Source organism: Molothrus aeneus, chromosome 7 (genome assembly GCF_037042795.1).
Source record: "Molothrus aeneus isolate 106 chromosome 7, BPBGC_Maene_1.0, whole genome shotgun sequence".
NCBI lineage: Eukaryota > Metazoa > Chordata > Aves > Passeriformes > Icteridae > Molothrus > Molothrus aeneus.
The window spans coordinates 3071247-3097720 of NC_089652.1; the positions used below are offsets into that span (position 1 = coordinate 3071247).

A 26474-nucleotide genomic window follows, 5' to 3' on the forward strand; every position below is an offset into this window, starting at 1 on the left:
AAGGGTGGTTCAGCGCCATCACTGAACTCTGGGCAAGTTCTCTTGCCATGTCCTGGCTCTCTCTCAGGGAATTCCTCTTCCCAGGAGGGAGAGGATTGTGGAATCATAGCAGCATGAGAGGGTAACTCCTGTCCACCAGCCAGGTAAGACCATCTCACCCATTTCTGAGCTGATTGCAGTAGTGAGGTACAGAGAACAGTGTAGTTTTAATTTTTTTTTTTAATTTATTTTTTTGACAGGTCTCTTAAAATTGCTGCAAAAGTGTGAATTTTTTTTTTTTAAAAAACCTCTTGTTCCCTGTGAAATATCCTCTGTGTGCTTTTTTCTGCAAACTGAGTGTGGGACTTGGCTCTTCTCCTGGAGAGCCGTGGTTTCAGCGCCATTGCTAAATGTTTGAAGTTTGATATTTGTGCTTGAAGGACACAAAATCCAGTCCAGCATGGTGTAGTGGAAGCTGTTATCCATCCTCTGCAGCATGCAGCTGTACTAACAAGAAAAGCCCAGCTTTTTTAAGGTGGTTTCTCTGGATTTAGACACTTTCCCTTATATCAGATTTGCTCAAGCAGGTTGTGGCATTCCCTTGGTGGATGTTACAAACGGAGAATTTCAGCCTGTGTTTGAAGTGTTCTGCCTTTCCCTTGAGGATATGAATTAGCCTGAGGGAGAGCTGTGGGCTATTTCCTGTAGCAGAATATCTAAATTAACCAGAAGCACAGCCCCTCTGCAGGAAGGTGGTACAGTTTGAAGCATTCCATGAAATTCTTTCCCACTTGGATCTCTCCAAACACTTCTTACACAAAGAACTTGTCCAGAGCTTAACAAAAATGTGTTGCAGTGAGGGGCATGGAAAATCACAATTTTTACAATCATTCCCTTGTATATGGTGATTTATTTTTGTTTTCCAGGAGTTTCTCTCAGATGGCATATTTGAAACATGGCTTGTTTTATATATAAAATAAAAACAGTGACCCCTGGTGACATCTCTTGTAGAGTCCCTCATGCAATATATTTTATAGACTGCACTTCTGATCTTCTCCAGTGCTTATGATGACTCTGGGCCCTTCTTTTAGATTTCATATAAAATCAGTGCAGTTGGAGAGGGTGGAAAACCAGTGCCTAGCAGCTTGTAACCATTGCACAATATCCAACAAAACAGCACATTGTAAACATAATAAAATGGTCTATTAACAAATTGCTTTATTAACTCTAATCAGTCTAAAGAGCTAAATTTAATTAAATCTGCTTGTGGATGAGAACATTCCACTCATGGAAGGGTGCACTAAAGGTCATCTCCTGTTTTGAATCTTAATGTTTGCACGTGAAAGTTTGTTTTGTCTTTCATTTGCTTGAGGTCAGGCAGGGATGTGCCTTTAAGGGTTTATTAATGTTAATTGTTTGAAGAGGTTTTGTCTCCCTGCCTTTTTGTGAGAGAAATTAGGAATATACCTATATGGCATGAGGAGAAACTTTGTCTATTAGATGTATGCAGTTGCAGGTATTTAACACTTTTTGAAATGAAAGTGATGTGCAAAAGGAGATGGAACCCTTTGTTCTGATACTGTTTTGAACTTCCACTTATTAAAGTACTTAACTCTAAATAGTAATTTGTTTTTTAAATATCTTGAATTTTAGGTCAATCCTTTCCAGGGCAAAAGGCTCTTAAATGAGGAAAATGGAGAATATCCATTTTCAGATACATGGCTGGGAAAGGAAAATGCCACTGAGTGCACATATGAAACCTTTTTCACTACTGAAAAGTTGTCTTGGACTTATTTTTTTAAAGGATGCTCAAACAGTATGGAGTGTCCACATTTCTGAGTGGCTTCTGCAGCATTATCCCTTGTTTGGACATCTTTGTAATAAATTTTAGAAGAAGGCTCTGGAACATCTGCCTTACCAGGAGAGTGTTCCAACACAGTGATTTTTGTCCTGCTGTCAATGAGCTGTGGGATTGAGGATCATAACTGTTGCAATGAGGGCTTAGCAGAGATAAAATAACAATTATTTTGACTCCCTGACAGTTTCAATAGTGCTGATAGCAAATGATAATGTGAGGTCTGTGTAACCTGGTTTGATTGTGCAGTCTGGTCACAGACTTTAAAAGAAATGCTGTGTGGCACCTGAGGTGAGGAGTGCTGAGCAGTCAGTGCTGCCCAAATATTGGGGAGACACGTGCTGAAGCAGAGAACAGGAGTTCTGGGAACTGGACAGGTTAAAAACCCTTCAGCAATCATTAGAAAAATTAATTTCACTTGTGTTTTTTACATTAGACTCCAGGAAGTTCCACGAGCTGACACCAAGGGCATGGCAGGAAATCCTTCCTGGCAGCCAAAAGTCTCAGTGTCACCTTGGGAAGGCTTGCAGAGTTCTGTAAATTTGATCATTTGTTATGCCTGTGTTATACCTGTGTTGTGTTACTGCTGAAAACCTCAGGTGTTTTTATTTCTGTGTGCAGAGTTTTATAAATTTGACCAAGGGTAACTGTATTATACCTGTGTTGTGTTACTGCTGAAAACCTTAAGTGGTTTTATTCCTATGTGGGATAAAACACTCTTCTGTGAGTAAATGCATGCTGGTTTCTTGGATGTATTTTTAATATTAAAAAAAAGGCTGGGGAGGCAGAGGGGAAGAAAACAGAGGCCTGGGAGAAAGGTGAGATGCTGCTAGGGAGCAGCTGATAAGTTCTGGCAGCAGTGCTGCAGCTTTGTCACTCCTGCAGGGTTTTGTCTCCTCCTGGCCTCAAATCTTTGTTTCTACTGCCTTGAATGATGTTCTTTACAAAAGGCTTTGCAAACTTAAAGAAACTCAGTAATGAAGTGTAAGTGGTAGGTGTGATGGCTTTTTTTCAAAGGCTCTCTGCACTCCAGCTCCTTGAGAATTACGGGGTGCTTTGAAAATAACTCCAAAGGGGGATTTTTTTTTTTCCCCCTCATCCAGGAGAGCTTGGATTTGGCGTCAGGCAGGCTGTATAATTCAGACATACTGTGCACCAGACAGGCAGTTTATATATAGAAGCAACACACTTCTAGTACTGTCTTTAATGTGCTAAGCTTGACAGAATTCCATCTGAGTGAGATGCAGTAAGTGGTTGCTCTGGCTGGATTTGCTAGCTGGAGATGGAGACTGGGGGGAAAAAGGGAAGGTGTGCCCTGGTAAACAAGGGAAATGCAGATAATTAACATCATACATTGAATTGTTTCCTTCAGAATATTATATATGCTTCCAAAAGGGCCAATAGGGCAGTTATGTGATTTATTGATTTATTTATTGTCACACTCTTCACTTTGCTTTTGCCTCTATTGTACAACAGGAAAGCAGGCATGGGATGCACTGAGATGAAATATTCATCCCAATGCTACCAAACCAGGACAATTATATAAATGGATTTAATTTCCAGTTCTGTAGTGTTTCAGGGGGTTCTTTGTGAAGTGTGACCTGATTGTGCAGGGAACACCTTGGGAAGTACAGAAATGAGGGGTTTTTAATTTAACATAATGGGCCAAGTTGATAATCTTCTATGCTTACTTATTTATTTGATACAGCTTTTCTTGCACGATAGTTTTAAAACCAGTCCTATTTTTATAGTACATGAAAATACTTAGGCAGGGTGGGAGTCAGCAATAAATATTTTTATTCCCTAAAGTGGTGGCTCTTGGCCAATTTCTGTGCTCTTACTTATCAGCTGCTGGTCTTAATTCTGCTGAATTCAAACTTTTTTTTTTCTTTTTTTTTTTTTATCTCTGAGAAGCAGGAGTAATTATTCATGCATGATTCCTGCTCCTGAGTGTTGTTTCATTAATGAGATGCTGTGATTCCACAGTTCTTGAAAGGAGTTCATTCAGGGGCCTGGCTGTGCCACTGCCCTGTGTGACACCGTGCAGCTCAATCAATAGAGATGTTGGCTTCAAAGTGTCCTTGTGTTTTCCTAAGTTTTATTGAAGATGGAGTCCCTTGAAAGATTGTATGGCTGGCAATGCTCTGTATGATACTTTTTGGATATTTTTTATTTAAGAGAGACCTTTACGCTGGAAGCTTGATTTCATTTCTTTTTTATGGGATAAAAAAAGGTGGATCTGAGCACAGCAAGGAATTTTCACTCTGTTGGTTTATCTCCTCATCCTGCTTGGTTGCTTATGCTGTGAGATTATGCTGCATAAAAATGAAATCCCAAGACAGAACAAAAAAAAAAAAAAGAAACCCCAAACCCCACACACTTACAGCTTCCTAGAAGTTTTGTCAGTCAGTGCTTATTTTAGAAATGGACTAGTTCAGGGGCATGAGAGAAAATTATGGTAATGCCACTGAATGCTTCAGTAGTCAGATGTCAAAGCACTCTGCATTTGTTTTGCTTGAATGCCATTTCATGTTGCTGCTTTTAGAAGATAATGTTCTGCTTGCTCACTTTCATGCATCCCATGCTGGCATCAGCTGTCTCCATCATGGAATGTTCCAAGCTCATCAAATCCAGAAGTTTCAGTCTTCTTTTTGGTTACTCTTAAATGCAGGGCAGAAAACAAGAGCCTGGTTTGTTCTGTTGTCTGGTGGCTTTTTCTACCATAGCTGGAAATTCCAGGGGAAGGGGCTATGGCTGGAATGGAAATGGAGAATGAATTTCCCTCACTTGGACATGGATTCAAACCAGGAGCAGAGTGATCCTGGCAGAGAACTCGGGGAAAATCTGTCAAATGCCACATTGAGCACTGTAACACTTATTCAATAGAGGAAAAAAAGGGAAAATTAATTGATTGTGGGGGAAGAAAATGAGGAGAAAAATGAGAAAGGTGTTCTTATACCTTAAAATATATTTGAAAGCAAATGTTGGTGTTGATTTTACCAGCTGCTTGGAAGTTGTGCCATAATTAAGGGAGGGGACATGATCCTGTGTGTCCATCCAGGGCACCAGTAAAGAATGAGAGCAGAACCCAGTTATGGTGCATCTTTATCCTCCTTTCTTAATTCCCAAGCACTTGCTTCCCTCACTTTTCCTGTTGTTGGAGAGGTGAAGCAGAGCTGGCTCTGGAATGGTGTCACCCTAAGGTTCTGTCTTCCCCTCCCTGCTGCTGGCTCACATTTGCACCCAAATGGCCAAGTTAACCCCTTAGAGGAGCAAAAATAAGAACTCTTCTGGGAATGCCCAGTGCAGGAAAACGGCTGTCCTTTCCTTTTTTATTTTCCTTTGGAGTTTGGATTTTGCCTCAGGGCTGGAAATGTACTGAGCAGCTCTGCAGGCTGAAGTAGGTCAGAGTGTGGAGTGTCTCAGTCTCTCTGGTTCAGGTGTCACAGAGCTTTTCTGCTTGCTGGCTAACTTTTAATTCCATTCTGAAACAGATTAGAGGTCGTTGGCAGCTTTTTTTGGATACAGCATCTTGGGTATTAGTGAAAACATTGCAGGAAATGCTTTTTTTTTTCTTTGTTACATGAAGAAGACTTGTCTTTTCCTGCCTGGATTTGGCAAGGTAGGAAGCCAGAATTGAAGGATTATTGAGATGAATTGACTGGAAGGTTAACCTTGCTGTTGATAGTCCTTCACTATCTCCATGTCAGGATGGTTTTAATAATCTAGTGCTGGTCTCAAGCATCTGAAATCTATTGTAAAGTGATTACATTGGGTGGAATTGCACTTCAGAAACCACAGCCTGAGTTCAGCAGAAATTGCACCGAACCTTCTTTCTGTGAGTAAAAGCTCCCTGGTGCAATGGATGTTGCCTCAGGATACTTCTAGAAGACAAGGATGTATTTAAAAGCAGTACTGATTTACTAGCAGAATCTAGAGAAAATGAGCTTTTGTGCTTGGCAGTTCTTCTCCTCCTCTATTTCATCTTTTTACCAGTGCAAATTTGAGAAATTTTGTCTGTGTGTCCCCAAAGTTTGGCAAGTTCAAACCATATAACTTTAAGTATTTGTTTAATTCTGGAGAAGAGACTCAGTAGGACTTATGAATGAGGTGAAAGAATAGACAGGACAAGCCAAGAGATTCTTAATAGTTCTGGCTGCTTTTGTATGTAGTGCACCTTTCATCACTGCTTTTGGACTGGAGTCACTTCCTCACATCCAAGATTTTTGGCATCCTGGCTCTTCTCTTAATGTAGCTGCAGCAGTGTTAGACCACGACTGCTTTGCAGTAACCTCAAAGAACTTTTGGAGGAGAAGAGCTGGAAAAGTATCCTGGTAAAGCTCAGGAGCAGAGCTGTCCCTTCATCTGTTCCTCCCACCCTCAGAGTGACCAAGTGATGTCGCCCCAAAGGGGGCGACAAATGACACCTGTGAATGGGCTGGGAGTGCTCATGTTCACCTACTTCTGGTAAAAAAGTGAAAAAACCTCACATAGAGGCCTTTGCATTCTGGCTGTGGCTGAGGATTTCTCCCATGCAGGAGGGCTGAAAGCTTAGCTAATTTCTTTTACAAGATTATGTTGCAATCACTTGGCATCTGAAGCCAAGCTTTGTCAAAAAAGACATTGAAGATGACAGCTGAGAGCTGAAGAACTGGCCCACCTAAAAGGGGAGGGACTTGTCACACTTGTTGCTGCTCAGATTCTGTGCAGGGTTCTCTGAAGATGCTGCAGATGCAATATTAACCTTCCCATATGGTGTGTGAGAGTGGAGTTTGAGGGGCAGGAAATCTCTGTGTGACAGCTCCAGTTGAACCAGCCTCTGGTGGAGATCTCCCTCTGCTCTCCCAGCTTGGCAGCTCCAAGTCCTCCCCTATTTCTGCTCCTCTAAGATGGCAGTGTCTGCTTTTCCCCTTGGGATAGTCACTCCTTACCTAAAAACCAGATTTCCTAATTGCTGTAAAATACCAGTCGAGGTCTGAGCCTAAATATATCCCTGATTTTTAATTTATGAAGCATGGCACTCCAAACAGGCGTGGAAGTAAAAAGATTTATATGAAAGCTTAAGAGGAGAGCATCAATTCTTTTCAACACTTCCTCTGAAGCCCATTTTGTATCTCCAAGTGAATTTTGAAAGGGCTGTTGCAGACTCATAGTTGGATGCTGAATCTTGTCCACAGAGATATTCATGTTTATCAGTTTCAGCTGCTCATTGTACTGAGTGAAGCAGCTCCATCATCCTGAGCAGTTCAGGATGACACATGATCAAATTGATTCTTTCAAAAAAAAAAAAAAACCTCAAAAAATTGCTCAAAGCTTTGATTTGTACTGGTAATTATGGCTAAAGACCTCTCTGAGTCTTACAATTAACTTTAATAACCTCATAAATATTCTCCAAATATAATTAAGGGAAATTACATGTTAGGGAAATAAAGATTAAGTGGCTGTGTTGGTAGAGGACTAATAGGCCCTAGCAGAGCTGTGATTTACAAACAAGACCTCACAGAGAAAGTGGCAGCTGTCTGGCAGGGATTTTGTTGATACTTCTAGTTTGAGCAGATAGTATTGTTTATACACCTTGTGCATCAAAATTAATAATTATATTGGATAATTTAAGACTGGTCAACACCAATATCACCAATCTGTGCTTGGATTTTTGAAGGCTTGAAAGGTAAGTTGAGCTTGAATGTACTCCCATTACCCTTTTTCCCATTGGATGGGAAGGGTGAGAGAATCTTCCCCAGAGTTATTCCTAAGGCAGGGAGGCACAAATAAGGAAGGGCTGTGTTACATGAGGGAGTTATGGGAGTTATTTGGACTTGCTCGACAGCTGCAGCCCTCTGCTCTCGTGTGAATGGTTTCCTTTTTGTCACAGTGCTTATTTTAATGAACTCCATCTGCACAGAGCTCAGTCCATCACAGAGAGCAGCTCATGATCCCTGTGGATGCACTGTGCATGCCATGAGCTGTCCAGTCTATCAGGTTGCACATGAAAGCTGGATATGAAAACGAGCTCATCGTCTGCAAAATTTATTTTGTAGTGAACTCCCTAGGGGGTTTGTTGTCATTTGGTTTTAATTTTTTCTTATTTTTCCTCCCCTCCGAAAGTCATGATGATAGTGGCTTACCATTTGGGATTTTCCTGCAGTGGAAAGTAATCTTTTATTCTGGAATCTCTGATTTTAGTCAGATATTGATGTAGAAACTCGATGTCCTATCCTTCAACCTCTGGCCAAGACAAACATGACAAAGGAAATAGAGAGTGGGATTATTTTATGGCAAATTCCATCTGAAATCAAAGAACTTCTTTTAAAACAGAAATAAGGAAGCAGAACCAAATAGAAATAGAAGAAAAATAACTTAGATTTGTTATTAAGATTTAATTTTTAGCCTCAGCTTGCTCAGGTAAAGTTGCTTCTGCCTGAATCTAAATATATGAAGGATGGCATTCAAAGCTTACTGGGAGTATATGGTGCAGCATATTTTCCTTTTCCTCTGCCATAGGTTGCACATAAATCCTCAAACAGCTCACCACACCAAAAATAAGGCTGTAAAAATATCTGAGCACATGGAAAAATACCTCTCCTGTTGCTAGCACATTAGAAATTAAAAGAATTAGACCCTTTGAGGCAGTAGGCGGGGACCTCTTAAATTAGTAACAATTCCCTGAACACAAACATCCAGGTTTTGGGCAGATTTCTGGAAATGAGCAAGGCACTGCTGGCACTGACATGACAGTTCCTAAGTAGTATTTCAGAGGAAGTGTTTGTCTGAGGGCTTGAACAATTTCCAGCAGCTGACATTTTGCAACCAAAAGTGTGCCAAATTAGGTAATTTACGGTGCTTTTTCACTCTTTGTGCTCCACTTGCTTCTCCTTAGATTGCAGCATCCACACAGAGAATTCCTGACTTAATCTGTGACTGCCTGAGAGCATGAATTAGTCACCTGAGCACTTCTCATAATCTTAAAATGACACTGTGGAGGGGAGTTAATACCTTAGGCTGTCGCTGGTGGGATCTGTAAACTCTCATCTGCAGCTGTCAGGTCTGTATTGATAAGGAATTGCTGTTGCAATTGGATGCCTGTGATAACAATTAGGGTGGAAGAGATGCAGAAAAGAAGCTCAGCTGTTAATCTGGGCATGGTCTGCTGCTGGAGGCTCCTTGGTGCCTCCTTTGGACACTTTCTAATGACTTTCTATCCTCCTTATATTGTGGTGCCCAAAAGTGCAAACAGTAATCTCTGCACTCAGTAATCTCAGTCTCCCAGGCAGATTTGGGAGCACTCTCAGTGCTTTTCCTATTAATGAAAAGTTAATGCCACCCACTCCCCACAAATCCTGTGGAAGCAAGAAAGGGAGAGTATTTTACAACTTCCTCTGATCAGCATAGCTAAGAAGGTGCTAAAATTCAGGATACTGCAGCTTCTTGGTCCTGTTTCTGAGGCATTTCTTCCATTAAAGCTTAAAGATGACTTTAATATCTTAATTATCAGAAGACAGGATGTTCATTCCTAGACTTTAGCCACAAACTGAGCTGTTTGTGTCTGGTGTGGCTGAGTTTCATTTCTGTTCAAAGGAAGCAAAGTTTACATGGATGCTCTTGTTCTCCTGGTGAAGCAAGAATTCCTTGCTGTGTCTCCAGGCAGCTTTTTCCAGCATGTGTAGCTTTCATCACTTCCAGCCCTGAAGTTGTGAATAAAAACATTCTTTCAGGTGAAATCAAGTGTTCATGAAGAATTTAGCCTGTCTAGATTGTGCTCTGCAGGTCTGAACTTCCATTGCTCCCAGGGCTGTGGATGCTTAGGCAGTGGGGGTGACTTTAGTTGGTTGTTTTCATGAATTTGTCCTTTTTTCTGTTTGTAAAAAACACTCTGCTCAGGTGTATGAACAAAGTGTCAGCTGGCAAAAATAAAAACTAATGCTAAACACGGGGTGAGAATAAAGGGATTGGGGCTGGATTAACCAGGATTTTGCTGGAGTACTGGGTTAGAAATTCACTGTATCATGTGCCAAGGTTCCCGTCTGGCTGAATTTGCTGAAATGTTGAATTTTTAAAATTGCAAAACTAAAACAATGATAGACCCTGCTGTACTAATGGATATGTCAGATTTTTATATAGACTGTTGTTGATGTTGGTTTAAGTTTAGATTTGGAAAAATCAAGACACTGCCTATTTTTAAATGCAATTTTCTGTAAATACCTGTGTGTTAACAAAGCCTAGTAAGCTTTTTACTTAAGACCACTTCATCCCTAAGTCCTCTGGAGCAGCATGGACACTTTGAAACCTATCAGCTACCAGTGAATTTGAAATCAAAAGCCTAAGGCTCAGATCTGTGAAAATATTTTTTTCACTATCTATCTCTCAGTGACTTAAAAACCCCATCTTTATAGTTTTGTGCATTTTTTAACATCACAGTCATGCAGTTAAGGGTCAACTCAGAGACCTTGGAGTGGTCTCCCACCCTGTGGCTTTGTCACATCAGGGCTGATGTGAACATTGCACAGATCCTGATCTTGTGTTCCCTGAAAGCTTGAAGGAAATGACTCCTGTAGATTTACATCCTGAAAACCTGTTTATGAGTATCTGAGGAGAAAGGTTCATATTTAAAAGGTTGATTTTCATCATTTCCAGTCTGAGCAGTGGTTGGTAATGGTGGTGACAAGAAGGGAAAAAGTAATTTTAAAGTACATTTTAAAGTAATGGAAAAAAGGAATTTCTCAATAAGTTTTTGTATTCCAGTTTCTCTTGGAAATGGTTTCCTGGAAAGCCTGATGAGGACCATTGCTTGGGAAGCTGGGACTGAGAGTGCCTGGGGGAAGTGCAGTGTGAGTCCAATGGAGTGGTCTTTGAGTGCTTTAGTGAACACATTTTAAAGATAAAACCAGCACAAGAACTGTTCTGAATCCACGATGAAACGCCCCTGCAGCACAAAGGGTTTAAATGTCACTGTGAGGCATGAAAGTCTTGGTTTGGGGAGAAAAGACTATTTTTGTACAGCTTGTGTGCTAGAAAAAAACGTGGTCACATAACTGTCAATTCTGATGCTTCTTTAAGATCAGGAATATAATATCCCACTTATATTTAGCAGAACTATGGCTCTGTGTGAACGCTTGAACATTTGTTCTTTTTGTAAAGGCTATGGCAGCTCTGTGGGATTCAGAGCAGTGCTGGTGCTTTTTGACACTGAGGGGCTGCAAAGGTGAGGTTTTAAGTACTCTTCATGTTAAGACAACATAGAAAAGCCCATACAAACCCACTAAATAATTCTATTTATAAAGAGCATTGTTGCCAGCAGACAGGCAGGAATCTAGTTTTGGAGGGTGATGTGTGCTGTGAGGAACATGCAGCTTTTCCCGAGTCCTTTCCTGGCTTTCCTGTCATCAGAAAGGCATTTGCTCGTAGTAAATGCATTTAATGAAACTAATTTTAGAACTACAGGTCAGCACTTAAATTTGTTTTCTCCTTGTTAGTCTCACAGCTAGATCAGGCCCTAAATTTTATAACAAACAGGACTTCCAGGTCTCATTCCTTCTCCCTGTGCCAGAGCTGTCTTTCACACAAATGAAAGAACCCAGTTGTTGCCAGTTTTGTACCCTTTCTAAGTCAGATTCCATTTTTTAACACTTGAATCATATTTCCAGCGCTGGGGTGGTGCTTTCCCCCCCTTTTCTTACTCAATTTTCCCTTTGTTCCCTCTCCTTTATTTCTTTTGTTAGTGACAGAAATAGCGGTTGCGCAAATCAGCAGCATTGTCACGGGGAGACATCACAGCGTGAACGTGGTGAAAAATGGCCAGTTTTCTTTCCTTTTTTTATTTCTCTTTCTGCACTGACACACCACCAGAGGGATGAGCAGAGAACTCACTGATTTCCTATGATTTTTCTATTTTCCTATGATTTTTCCTGGACAGGGAGCAGTGGAGTGGTTGGTTCAGCTGGGCTGAACAAGGGGGACTCTTAGAGTGTCCCCTGTGTGGAAAACAGTCACTTGGTTTTTAAAAATTTTTAAAGTTTAATGATAATAAAATGGTTGTAAAAATAGCAATATAAATAGAGTAATAATAATTTGGACAATTTGGATTAGGGCAATATGAGACAATAGAAGCAAAGAGTTATGATTGTCCAGGTACCTTTTTTTGGGGCAGCATAAGCCCAAAAAAGGACCCATATTAACAGAGGATTAACCCTTAAAAGCAACAGCCTGTTGCATATTCATACACTTCATAGATGGTGCATAAATTCCATTCAAACAGAGGATTCTGTCTGGTCAGTGTCAACTTCTTCCTCTGAATCCTCTTCAGGGCTGAGCAAGGCGGGAAGAATTTAATTTCCTCTGATAATGGGGCAATAAATTCTCTTTCTCTGAAAGATTCAGGTGTCCTGTGGCTGCTATCTCGCTGCAAGTCCTTTCTTTAAAAAAACTATCCTACATAGCATAGTTTCTATTTTAACCTTATGTTATAACCTAAAATATTTAACACACTACTTAAGAGGATTAATACAGCATAACTTTCTAACACAACACATATAATATTCATTTGAATATTTGCGAAAAGCCAATCATAAAATACACATTTTTCATTCACACCTTGGCATCCGAGCCGGGCTGATTCCTTGGAGCAGCGTGGCTGGAGTGCCAGTGCCATCTGTCCCCTGTCCCTTGGATCCGTGTGGCCGAGGCCAGGCTGGGGCTGGGTGGCAGCTGCCGTGCCTGCTCTGGGCATTAATTCCCTAAGGAGATCGGATCAAGCCGTGCCTGTGGAATGGGGATAGCGCAGGATGGAGAAACGTGTGAATTCCGTCTGGAAATGCCAAAGGGAGTATTCAGGTTGTGCGGCTGCCCCTGAGGGCACCCTCTGCACGGAGGGTTTTGAGGGGTTTTTAATCGGCCTGTTTAGGGTTCTTCCTGCTGCAGGGGTTTGGTGGCCCCCCAGGAGGGTTTGGTGGCCCTGGCAGGGTTTGGTAGCCTCCAGGATGGTTTGGTGGCCCCCAGGAGGGTTTGGTGGACCTGGAAGTGTTTGTGGCACTGGCAGGGTTTGGTAGCCCCCAGGAAGGTTTGGTGGCCCTGGCAGGGTTTGGTGACCCCCAGGAAGGTTTGATGAAGGTTTGGTGGCCCTGGCAGGGTTTGGTGACCCCCAGGAGGGTTTGATGAAGGTTTGGTGGCCCTGGCAGGGTTTGGTAGCCCCTAGGATGGTTTTGTGGCCCTGGCAAGGTTTGGTGACCCCCAGGAGGGTTTGGTGGCCATGGCAGGGTTTGGTGGCCCAGGTTGTGTTTGTGGCCCTGGCAGGGTTTGGTGGCCCCCAGGAGGGTTTGGTGACCCCCTGGCAGGGTTTGGTGGCCCTGGCAGTGTTTGGTGGCCCTGGCAGGGTTTGGTAGACCCCAGGAGGGTTTGGTGAAGGTTTGATGGCCCTGGCAGGATTTGGTGGCCCCCAGGAGGGTTTGGTGAACGTGGCAGGGTTTAATAGCCCCCAGGAGTGTCTGGTGACTCCCAGGAGGGTTTGGTGGTCCTGTCAGTGCTTGGTGGCCCCCAGGAGGGTCTGGTGACCCCCAGGAGAGTTTGGTTCCACCTGCTGCTGTTGGTGGAAGGACGTGGCAGAGGCTCAATCCTGGCCATCATCAAAGGAGAACAAACCCTTCGTCTTGGCTTCGTGGTGGTGAGAATTGGTTGTTATTGCAATGTCACAGCAAGATTTAAAAGCTCCAACAGATCCAGGGAGAATGATCAATACTCCCTGCAGTGCAGTTCTGTGGGATTTACAGGACTAATAAAAACCACAATGCACAAAGAGGGAAATAGGATAAACACTTAAATTTCCTCATAAAAGAGATGGCTGGGATGAAGCTGTACAATGTTTTGCTGTAAGGAGGTGGGAGTGTATGACTTTACTGTGACTGTGGTAATGCTTTCCTTTTCCAGAGTCTATTTAGGCCATGGGAATCTGCATGAAAGTCAGGAATGTATTCTAGGAGTAGCACACTAAACCTGTCACCTACTTTGCTAATTATGTGCCATTTTGAGAACAAAAGCTAAACCATGTGAAACATCTAATATAGAGCAAACTCCATGTTTAACCCTGATCAGCTGAGTGGTTTGTTATATGTGGGTGATGGTATTGGCCAGATAAATCAGGTACTGCTGACCCTGGTATCAGTGCTGTACTTGCATTGTCCATCACAGCTAGAACCCTTATATAGTCAAATATTTAGGCAAGCTGTGCTGTCAGCTGAATCTCGCCAGAACACCATCATTTAAAAGGGTATTTTATAAGAAAGAGATGGAAAATCCTTATTTGTGAAGAGTAAATATTGCAACCTAGCTGCAACAATGTGATGTTCTGTTACATTTGAGTGGATAATTTACCTCCAAAGGTGATACCTAGTGAAAACAAATGAAGAGTGTCAATTAGATAGTTGAAGAGTATCAATATTAATTTTGTATCAGTCTCTTGAAATGAATCATCCTGGTTGTGTTTTTAGTGGGAGAATCAATCAGAGGAGATCAGATCATCAAAAGGAGTTCAGAAGTGGCCACCAGAGAGGCAAACTTAAAGCATCAGCAAGTGTGTGCTGGCACTGGGGCAGCTGGGCTCTCCTTTTGCCACCTCCCAAGTCATCCGTGGGCCTGGCTCTGCAGAGCCCGTGTTTGTTTTGCTGCCTGAGATAAGCTCAGCAGGGTCCCTGTCTGAAATCCTGTCAGTGAAATCCCAGGAGCTGAGGGGGCTGGCACTGGGAAGTGGGACAGGGCTGGGTGGGCTGGCATTCTGTGCCTGGTGCTGGGAAGTGGGACAGGGCTGAGGGGGCTGGCATTCTGTGCCTGGTGCTGGGAAGTGGGACAGGGCTGGGTGGGCTGGCATTCTGTGCCTGGCATTGGGAAGTGGGACAGGGCTGAGGGGGCTGGCATTCTGTGCCTGGCACTGGGAAGTGGGACAGGGCTGAGGGGGCTGGCATTCTGTGCCTGGCATTGGGAAGTGGAGCAGGGCTGGGTGGGCTGGCATTCTGTGCCTGGCACTGGGAAGTGGGACAGGGCTGAGGGGGCTGGCATTCTGTGCCTGGCATTGGGAAGTGGAGCAGGGCTGGGTGGGCTGGCATTCTGTGCCTGGCACTGGGAAGTGGGACAGGGCTGAGGGGGCTGGCATTCTGTGCCTGGCACTGGGAAGTGGGACAGGGCTGAGGGGGCTGGCATTCTGTGCCTGGCATTGGGAAGTGGGACAGGGCTGAGGGGGCTGGCATTCTGTGCCTGGCATTGGGAAGTGGGACAGGGCTGAGGGGGCTGGCATTCTGTGCCTGGCATTGGGAAGTGGGACAGGGCTGAGGGGGCTGGCATTCTGTGCCTGGTGCTGGGAAGTGGGACAGGGCTGAGGGGGCTGGCATTCTGTGCCTGGTGCTGGGAAGTGGGACAGGGCTGAGGGGGCTGGCATTCTGTGCCTGGTGCTGGGAAGTGGGACAGGGCTGAGGGGGCTGGCATTCTGTGCCTGGCACTGGGAAGTAGGACAGGGCTGAGGGGGCTGGCATTCTGTGCCTGGCATTGGGAAGTGGAGCAGGGCTGGGTGGGCTGGCATTCTGTGCCTGGTGCTGGGAAGTGGGACAGGGCTGAGCCAGCTGCTGGGCTGGCTGCCAGGGCCCTGGAGAGGAGCTGCATGGCCAGCAGGAAGGCTTGTACCCATCCCCAAGGCATTCCTTAGTGATGGAGCTCCGTGGGTGTTCCCCAGTGAAACCCCTGCAGGTCTCTGCTCCTGCTGGGAATGTCAGAGAGCAGGGGCATCCTTCCCTGCCAGCCCTCAAGGCAGTGTTTGGAGGAGAATTATTCCTAGATTGGGGTGGCAGAACTGGCCAGTGAGAAGTGCAGACTGGGCTGGGGCCCTGTCCTGGCTGCTGCTTACCCAGTTTTCAGTGTCAGTGCTCAGCTTTGACTCTGCCATAAAGCCAATGCTGATACATGCCTAATGTGAAGTGACTTGTTCCTCCTGAATTGTACATTGCCTAAATTCTTCAGAAAGAAGCCAATTAAGTCTTTCTTGCATAGCTAAAGAGCTGTTTCACATGTATCTTTGTATATATCATTCTTGGGATGATACTCTACACTTACTTGTTTCTTAAATATTCCATGGATCACTTTTTATCCTGCTGTTCAGCTGAAAAATAACATAGTGGAAGTTTTTAACAAATAATAACACATAGCAATATTCTGACACATCCCAATTTCTAAATGCTAAGTGAGGCCTTTGATATGGATTGCACTGTGACCTATTCCTGTGTGTAACTTTTCCCTGTGCTGGGATATGAGCTGTAGCACCTTGGCAGGTGTAGTGTGATGTGACAAGGTACTCTTTTAAGCATGTGAGCATTTCCAAGCAGTTTTTGCAGCAGAACAGTTACAAAGACATTTTTTATAAAAACCTGGGCTGTTTATCATGCTTATTCCTACTATACAGCTGGATTTGTGGCAGAGCCTCTCCCGTTTGAAGGGATTTAGCCTTGCTTTTCCCAGGCCTGCACCATGGATTTGCATAAGCTGCAGTTACACACTCCAATGGCTTTTCCAGGCTCTGTGCTAGAGGCTTTCAGGGAAGCAGACTTTGCTGACTGCAGCTCTTGTCGAGCCATTAACTGAGCTGGAGAGTGTCCTCTGAATGCTGAAGGTGGTTTCCAGATAACCTTGGCATTGCCAGCGCTTCAAAAGCCCTGTCAGGTTAATAAGAGTAGAAGTCAACAGCCTTTTCCCTGCTGTATGAATGGAGCAGGGACTGATTTTGTGATGTTGCTGCCCACTGAAGTGACAGCCCCATTAATTGAGTGGTGGTGTGAAATCTGCAGCACCACATGTTTTATTCAGAGGAAACCTTAAACCTGCTGGTAGCTAATGCACGGTGTAAGCTGGGTGTATTCATCTGCTGGCCCAATCCTCAGCACTCTGAGCTTCTGTCTTCAATGTCTTTTTCAGAGAAAGAGTTCCCTTTTTTACTTCATTCTCTGCTAGAAACTGTATGAAGGAGTGGCTGGATAGCAGAAAATTGCATCTCCTGGATAGAGTGAGGCTTGGTGACCTCAAGGGGTTTTTTAAAAACTTTTTTTTGGCACCTTTATCTCTGTGTATAAATAGCTCAGAAGTCTCTTCCTCGGCATTAGCTAGATGTAAAGTAGTGTTAAATGCTTTTGGGAGGTGAAAGTAGGCTTTCTCAGTTCCTTGTGGATGCAGCAAATCCAAGCTGCATGCTATATTTACACACTTAGGTTCCCTAGCAGCTTTTACTCCCTAAGTAATATGTGCTGATTTGTTGCAGTGTATTTAAAATGCACTCCTAACAAAAGATTTATGCTGGACTTAAAAGACAGAGAAGTGCTTTAACATCAGTTTGGAGCTGCATGCTGTCAGCAGCTCCATCTTAATTTATTCATGCAATTTTTAGGTAATATTTTGATCAGCAACAATTCTTACATCTTTGGAAGAGTCATTTAAGGTGGCCAGGTTGTGCTGCTCCCCTCGCTGGTGTTTGCTGAGAGCAGCTGAATAAGCTTGTCATTCACGCCCTTGAGCCTGCACTGATTGATTTTTTTGGAATTGCCTTGGCAAGGGTACATTTATCTCAGCTCACTTGCTCGTACCACAGGAGAATTTCTCAACTGTATGAAGTGCCCTGGCACCAGATCCTCCTGGAGGAGTTCACTGAGGACAAACCCAGGGGTTTATCTGTGTTTGCAAAAGGTCACCAGGAATTCTCAGTGACCTCAAGGAGACTTTTCTTTTCCTTTCAGGCAGCATCTCAGGTTTCAAGGAGCTCTGTTGCTTCCCTGCTTAATTGGTGCTGTTGAGCCATGGAGATTTGGAGATTTTGGAGATTTTTCCACTGACATGGAAGGCTTTGAGGTCTTCTCCCCAAATTTTAGTTGGTTTAAACTCTTGTGCTGTCTGACATGGCTGTGAGCATCACTACAGCCTGGGAGAAGTTGCTGTGAGTCTTTTCAGAAATGCTACTCTGCATGAAATAGTTTTCAGGGCTGAGATGATAATGGAAGTTATTCTTTGTATAACTTCCATATGTATGGTGGGTTGCTTTTTTAATACAACTTAAAAACCCTACTTTAGCTTTAGTAGTAGACTGTGTTGTTATGATTAATGTTTGACATTAATATTCTGGAATAATTTATAATAAATCTTCTGTTCTCTGGCAGACATGCCTCTAAAACCTGTTGTTTTGTATGTCTGTAGCTCCAAGTATTTCTACATCCATATCAGACAGCTTTAAAAAATCAGAGGAGCAGTCAGAGCTTTTATTAAAGTCTGTATTGGGATGATTGATGTGTGCAAAGTCTATTGCCAAAGGAACCCAGAACATGTAAAAATGCCTTGTGTGGTTTGGGGGTTTTTGTGTCTGATATTGGCACTGGGTTGGATTCTACAGATGAATGTAAAATCCTCATATTTTTAATGATTAAAGGCATGGCTCCAATTCAGATTCCTTCTTTCCTCCCTTTGTCAGTCAGTAGGATGTGCATATAACGAAATACCTGTTGAGGTCACTGTGGGTAATCCTAGAGGCAGAACCCTGGGAAAGGAGAGCAGCAACAAAAAATACCAGAGGGATGAGAAGAGGACCAAACACACCCTCCAGGAGCAGCCAGAAGAACTAATGATGGGTTTCAGCTGTGGTTCCTGTGTCAGGGACCAAGCTCAGCTGTGCTCTCTTGGCCCTCCTCATATTGCCCTGAGGTACAAAAAGAAGAAATTCAATCTATTCCTCTGTCAAAGAGTTTCCACCAGTTTCCCATCTCTATTGTAATTTATGGTTAAATGGTCTCTCTTTACAATTCCCACTCCTAACTAAGAAAAGGCAATAAATGATTAATGAGTCCCAAAATACTGAGCCTGGGAGGTAGGAGACAAAACAAGGCAGGAAGTTCTGCCCCTAAAAACAGCATTTAGTTGAAGCCTCAGCTTCTGCTCTGGGCTCTGAGGTGCTCCTACTTAAAAACCATCTGTCAGCACAGCACATTGCTGCCTGTTCTTCCACTTAGCCACAAGGTTGTGGGAGCCTGCAGGATTAATATTCTGAACATTTCCAAACCTCTTGATGTTTGTTTTTTTCCTGCTGTTGAAGTGATGCTGAATGTGGAAGCTGTTACCTTTGGACAGGCTGGTTGGTATTTAAATAAAAAACCCTGTAGGGTTTGTTTGAGTCCTTCAAAAGTATTGGAGATGGAGTGGAGAGTGAGGATGCAGAACAGGAATTACTTACAAAATAAAGCTAGCTAGGATTTGTGGGTTATTTTGAGAATCTGGAGGGTCTGGAGACTTAACACAAATTCTAAACATCCCCACTCCCCTGCCAGCTTTGTTGGTTGGCTTCTTCACATAAGTGCTTGAAATTTATCTGGTGATGGTAATAATTTAATCCTGAATTACCAAGTCCTCAGTAGGAATACAGAGTGTCCCTTATCCTCTAATGGTAATTTTCATCCACATCCTCAGTGAGAGAATAACCATGTAATTAAACATTTACATTGAAAATTCAGGGGTCCAGCTTTGTGTGGTGGAAGTAGTGTCTCCTTAGGGACACAAAAAAGTGTGCTTTGCTTGATTTACTTGATTTGCTTGATTGCTGCTCCCTCTTGTGGGGTTCAGGCCAGTTCAAACAAGCTTGGAGTTCATTCTTGGTCTGTTTAGATGGAGGAATTAATCAGTGGTTCTCCTCTGATACACTGGGTGGGGTACTGACCTTAAGGCTTGCTCCTCTGTGTACCTCTATAAATCAGAACATTCTTTTCTATCAAGGGGACTAAATCTGTAAAAGCATTTAATTCACTTCTTAAATTTAATTCCATTTTTTTTTCCCAAGAATTCATCCATTGATTGTGCTGTTAATCTGTGGCAGGGTTTACCTTTCTGTCAGAGCAGAGATGAGGCCGTGGCACAGCTGTGGCAGGCTTGGCAGCTCTTGCTGTGCTGGCAGCAGTGACACCTCTGACACCTCCTCTCCCTTAGTCAGTGCTTCTGCCTCGCCCTCCTCGGGCTGCTGCCCTTCTTCAGGGAGTTGCTCCTGAAAATTAACCCCCCTCAAAATACCTCCCATGTGCTCTCCTGTATCCCAAATAATAAATGCAAATGCTGTAGCTGTGGGAAAGATTTTTTTCTTTCTTGTAATTTCTCAATTTTTCTGCTGGCCGAAAATCTCCACATCTGATGTGTTGTGGCTGAAGATGTAGAAATACTGCTTATGTTTGTTTTCCTCCAGAGAGACAGATGAGCTCTGGACATATAATCTCTGTCCTCTGGACAAGAAATTGAAGTGCTGTGGGTTTCTTCATTGCTTCTAATTGATGGCAAAGACCTGTGCAGCTTCACTGACGAGTTTTTGGCGTGAAACTCTTCCAGGAATTTCCCTCTGAAGCTTAAAAGACAAATTGTCCTGACCTCTTGCAAAATGGGAAGGGGCCACATGAGTGTGACACTGAAACAAGAGCAGTTCACATGATGTAATTTCTAATATTACACCATTTCACAATAATGATAGGATTTGTCTCAGCACTGCAGTTTCCATCACTTCACTCATGTTGAACTGTTTCTGTCCAGGCACTGCAATATGGGTATTAAATCTCAGCTTTGGAGAGTATTCAGTGGATTACCTGAAACTTTTGATCTTCATTTTACTTGGCTTTAAAAGAATGAATCAATCTTAAATGTGCCTGCATGCAAAATCTGTGCTTCTGTGGAGACCCAGTGCTGTTGTTTGACACATAATGAATTTCTTGTAAATGTATTTATTCTTTATGTGATGCAAGCAAAAGTGGGATTTTGGCTGAGATTAAACCAGGAAGCAGGTGCACTTGATTTGAGGGGAAAAAAAAAAGAAAAAAAGCAGAATTTAGTGTTCTATTTATGCCTTTTCTCAAAACTTTATATCATTTTGTGTCACAGACTGGGTAACCCCTAGAACAGCATCAGTAACCTTTACTTCAAAACTTGTGCTTTTCTTTTCTTTGGCTGGTAGTGTGAGCATTATTTTAAGCAGTTGCTGGGGTTTGTATCTACATTTTAATGTGCTCTAAGTGCAGAGCTGTGTTCAGGATTTGCCCCCTTTTATTCAGATGAAATTTGCAGTTCAGTGGGGACCAGAGGGTGATGCCCAGAGATTATTACATTGCTTGTAGCAGTCCTTCAATTTCACTTCTTATTTATACTTCAAATAACAAAACCTCTGTTTGTGTCCATGTATCAAAAAGATGTTGGCACCCACTCAGGCCCAGTCCTCCCCAACCTGTGTTTATGCTGTAAAGGAACCAGATGAGAAATTGCACTTCATTACAAGTTTCAAATGGGCTTATTGTGCTTTACTTTATGGTCATGACAAATGTGTTTGCTCTTCAGTAACGTGTAGCAGTGGCTGAATTAATTTTGCATGTGTGCTCCTTGCTGAGATCCTTTCTGCTGTGTGCTGGTGCCTGAGGATGAGTCCCCAGTGGGAAACACTGGTTGGAGCTTTGCTTCCAAAGAGAAGTCAAACACCAGAAGTCTGAAATATAGCTCAACTCTTTTATTTGTGAGCTCTGAGTGACTTTAATTGCAGTTCTGCAATCAGACAGAAATATGGTATTTAAGTGGCACTCTGCAATACAGCCATTCTGCTTGGGTGTTCTGAGGTTCAATTTTATTTAAATTTTAAATGAGGACAGCAGTTGCTGCAGAACACGGCTGGTGCCATAGAGAGAACTGCAAGTGGTCACTGCAGAAGAGAAACTTCTCTCTTTTTATAAAGAAGTTGGGTAAAACAGAAGAAACCACTGGCTGCAGCTTCATGCAAATAACTATTGCTGGAGACAACACTGGGAAGATTTTTAGGCTTTCCTTGTGAAATTCCAGCCCATATTTGCTAATGCTGCCAGTGGGTTTTGGGTTTTTTTCCTCCTTCTAGTTATCATTTCTGGTTGATTAATTTATTTATATGAGTGATCCAGCTGTTTCCAAAGTCAACTGGACTCCCCCAAAATTATTTCCATGAGTTGCCAGCCTTGATGTAAATCCATGGCTGCAGTATTATCCAGGGTGTAGAAAACACATGGATTTGTTCTCAGAGGTAACAGCTGTAGAGGAGTATCCAAATTCCTCCCTGGTGGGACTAACCACTTACTGACCAGAGAGCTATTTAGGGAGAAAATGCCAATTGAAGAAGTGACGTAAATGTGGTCAGTTGATACTAACTGAGGAGCTGCCAGCCAACATCCTATCCTGGAGTTGCTCTTTCATCCCTGTTTTGCTTTTTTGGAGTGGAAACAGCACGAGTGATTGATTGCTAAATAGCAGTGGAAGTGGTGCACTCTATATATAGAGTGGGGCTGCAGAACGGAGCTACAATGCTTATGAAAAAGAAAAACCAAACCAAAACAAAACCTCACCAACAAAAACATTTACTGAGATAATAAATGCCTCTAAACCACTGCCAAGATGGAAATGATAACAAGATACCTCGGTTTTAAGAGGTGTTTTAAGATCAATTCCTCGTGGCAGGATTTGCTTTGGTAATCCTGGTGGAGCTCAGCTATTGTTTAGACTAAATATTGTTTATTTTTGTATTTTTAGCAGCAGCTCCTTGGGACTCCGGGGCAATATAATTTCCGAGGTAGGATGCAAGTCCCTAATTGTGTCTTGCATTGTACAGGCTGTTCAGTGCAGAATAAACATTCTCCTCCTTCGTGGGGGGGAAAAGGTCTGTGTCAACAAGGCTTTGCAGCCTCTGCTCGCATGCCTAAGCTCTATCTCCAAGATGGGTTTCCTGGCAAACACATCAGCAAATGTTTCTCCAAAGTGCACAGTGCTTATGTATAAATTCCTTCATTAGTCGTGGCTCTCATTCCCTCCTCCCCTTCCCAGTCTTGGGGTCAAAATGTTGAGCAAGAGGACCAGGAATGCTGAGCCCTTAAACTCAGATAACTCACAGCAGCACCCTCGGCGTGTCAGAGCAGAGGGAATGCCTGTTCCAAACAGAAAACCAGAACTCTGGCATTCAGAGAAACCCTAAAAACAAAATTGGAAATCACTCTTGGAATGCCCTTGCAAGAAAAACTTTCCATCATTTAATCTCCTACCATACTTCAGGCTTGTAGGATTTAGGGTGTGGATGAGCCTGAGCCAGGGAAATAGGTTCAGGCTGCACTCAGGGTGCTCATGGGAATACCACAATAGTTCCCCTGGCCAGGTTTCCAATGTAGGTGTACTTTATCATCCTCTTTCTATGGGAAATCTGGACACTCCTCAAAGACAACTGTCAATTTTTTTGCTAAAATGTTGGATAATGAGATTCTGTGGTGTTTGCAGAGGATGTGATCCCTGTTCATTGAAGGTGCCATCCTAGTTCATTCTCTCTAGTGAGTGCAGTCAGATATCCCAGTTGAAGCCCTGATGAAGTCTAGCTGTAAGTCTGACTTTTTGGACTTGATTTTTACTTTGAATTTGATTTCTTTTTTTTTTTTTGTTGTGTGTTCTGAGTGGGAGAGCTTGGTGACTTAACCATGGCACTCCCAGAGGCTACAAAGGCTGGTGGTGCTTTCCCACCTAATGTCCCTGATGGGGTAGGATGGAGTGCAGAACCTCTGCCCTTTTTGGAATTACTCTTGGGTTTCCAATTCCACAACATTTACAGTTGTGGTGGGAATGGTTAATTCCAACTCTTTAATCTCATTAGGTTGGAGGTAGAGCTTGGGAGGTGGCAAAGCCTCGTGCTATGGATACACCACCAGAAACGCACTTTTCTACAAGTAAATGGCTCTTGCTGGATCATTTTTGTATTTTTTTACACAGGTTTTTTTACACTCGGGTTCTGTGAGATGATCTGAACCAAAACTCTTTTTTCCCCCTTTGGTCTGATCTTTTTTCATTATTAAGCAAAGGAATGGAAAAGCTTAAGACTAGGTCAGGAATTTTTATTATGGGAACAACTCTTGAATCTGTCACTTCTATAACAGGAAGATCACATAATTTTTCATCCACCCTCATTTCCAATTTCTGAAGCTTTCATCCACCCATATTTCCAATTTCTGAAGCTGAAGTAGTCTGGCTTTAATATATTCAATGTTGGTTTTTGGATTTATTTTTTACTACTTTTACTACTACTACTTTTGTTAAGGTTTGGATTGAAGCTTTTGAGATGGTATTTCGTGTTTAGGTTTAAATGTTTATTTTATTTATGTTAAAGTTTTATAGGTAGTGAGTTTTGTAGTATTTTACTAACAAGGCACAAAATGACTAATTATCTTTTGTTGTAAGGTTTTTTAAGGTTAAACTATCTAATTAAGAAATGACACTTAAATTATTTTTACTTTTAATTCAATAACTAATGACTCGAAGCCTGCAATGCAGATTTTCTTTGTCTAATTACAAAATACTACTTAAATCATGAAGAAAAAGTAAGAAGAAGGATTAGGTTTTTTTTTAAGACTTCTGTTTTGTTTAATGTATTTTATTATATTCTAAAACTTTATATTATACATATAGACATATGGGATATTATACATAGAGACACATATGTCTATATAGGCATATATATTATACATATAGACATTTATATCTATTGTACATATAGACATATATTATACATATACTATATTATGTAGTTTTATTTAAACTCTATAGTATATAGTTTCATTTAAGCTATATACTTGTAATAATAATATAAACTATATAATCGTAATAATAATATAAAACATATACTTGTAATTCTGGTCTTATTAATTAATTTTGGAAGGTTTTTCATGGCCTTAGGTTAAATATAGTATTTTTTTTTGTATGTTTGGGTTTTAAGTTTCAAATTCTCAGCCTCTGGGGTTCTAACAATTCAATATCCAACTGCTGATGGCATCACTGTTTTGAGGCTGAATGACAAATGTGCCATAGACTCCCCATGAGCCTCCCAGCTTCCCTGCTGGAGCATGACTCAGTCTGACCTGTGCCTGATCCAGCAGTTTCCTTCCTCCTCCTCCTCCTCCCTCCAGGCCGCCGTGCAGCCTGGCCAGAAGATAATCTGTTGATCCTGGCAGGGGATTGTGGTGCTGAAAACCGGGCATTGTTTTCCTAAGGAGCACTTGGCTGCGTGTGCTGGAGCCCAGCGCCTCGGTGGTGGCTACAAGGAGGTTTTGTTCCCGGGGCCAGCTGGGCTCCAGGCGTGCCAGGATGGCCCAGCAGGCAGGGATGATGGAGTGATGAGGCACAGATGTCACTTTTCCTGTCCCTCTGACCTCCTCGGGTGGCTGTCACTCCAGAGGTTTCTATTGGATTTCTTCAGCATTCGAGGAACAACATTGTGAGCAACCAAATATTTCTTCTAATATAAAGTATTTTTTTGCTTTATTTCCCACAAAACAAGACTTTCTTTCTCTGTTCCCACTGTTTGGAAAGCCAAGACTGAATAAGACACTGACAGACATTACCAAAATTCCAAGAATCATAGAATCATTTGGGTTGGGAAAGATCAAATCCAACCAATAATCCAACACTGGCAAATCCACCAACAGTGATACCACTTGAAGAGAATGCAGGAAATGCACAACAGAATTTCATTTTTATAGCTATAAATGATATCATCTGAGATCTATATGGTGGTGATGGATAGTGTTGGGAAGTGACTGAAGAATTAATTAATGTTGGCTGTATTGCTGAAGAATTAATACTGAGCCAGAGTGCTCTAAGGTGCAGGTTTCTTTCAGTTTTTAAAATGTCTTCAAAGGTTTTGACCACTTTATTCCTACTTGCATGCCTCTTAACCTGCCCATAACATGCCTTAAAGACAAAATAAAAATCATTTGAGTGTGAGCTGTGCTGGGGGCCAAATTCCTTGGAATTTGAGTTCTCAGTGATATTCACATGCCTGGAGGCTGACTGGGTGATCTTTCCCTCTTGCTTTTGACACAGCTCCTCAGTTGTTGGTTGTTAAGAGTAAAGTGCAGTTCTGGCAAGCTGATTTTTAGGATTTGGGCCAGCATTTGGTGAGGATTGCCTTGTTCTGAGTGCAGGCATGCATGTTGTGTGCGTGTGTGTGTTTGCAAAGGAGAGGCGTGTTCCCCACGGGGAGATAAGGAGTCTGTGTCACTGGAATCAGAGCTGCTGTCCTAACTGCAGTAAACTTCCTTTTTACTCTCTGCTTAGACATACCCAGCTCACAGTTATCCCACCAGATTTCTGGAAGTGTCAGCTGACTCTTTTTTCCCCCTTCTAAGTCTCCCATTACCTGTTTTTCTTCAACTCAGTTTAGCATTGTAGTACGTGCAGTGCATAAATGGGGACATCCTTCCTGCTTAGATATGTCCTGGAATTAATGTCACTCTTCCACAGCATCCTATTTCACATGGGAAATGCATGGACACAAGAACAGTGTGCTGAATAAATAAATAAATATCAATTTTAGAGGATGCTGCTGTTTTTCTGAATAGGAGAGAGCTATAATGAAATAGACACTACTTTTGAGGGGATTTGTCAGGACCTGATTGGAATTTCGAGCCTCCTTTTACATAAAACCAATTATAAAATGCTGAAGTGTGTGTTCAGAGCACTGCCAGCTCTGTATTGCTGAAAAATGGAAGTTTGCCGGCATTAAAAAGACCTCTTGATCCTTCAGTTCCTACCCAGCAGGTCTGTAGTACAGCTATTTGTTTGAATT

At 42.5% G+C, this 26474-nt stretch overlaps 1 protein-coding gene across 1 annotated transcript in view; it reads left to right on the top strand.

Annotated features, from left to right (window-relative positions):
• The window catches only part of LOC136558617 (leucine-rich repeat flightless-interacting protein 2-like), a 106334-nt gene that overhangs the window by 10798 nt on the left and 69062 nt on the right, over nt 1-26474 (top strand). The window lies entirely within an intron of this gene.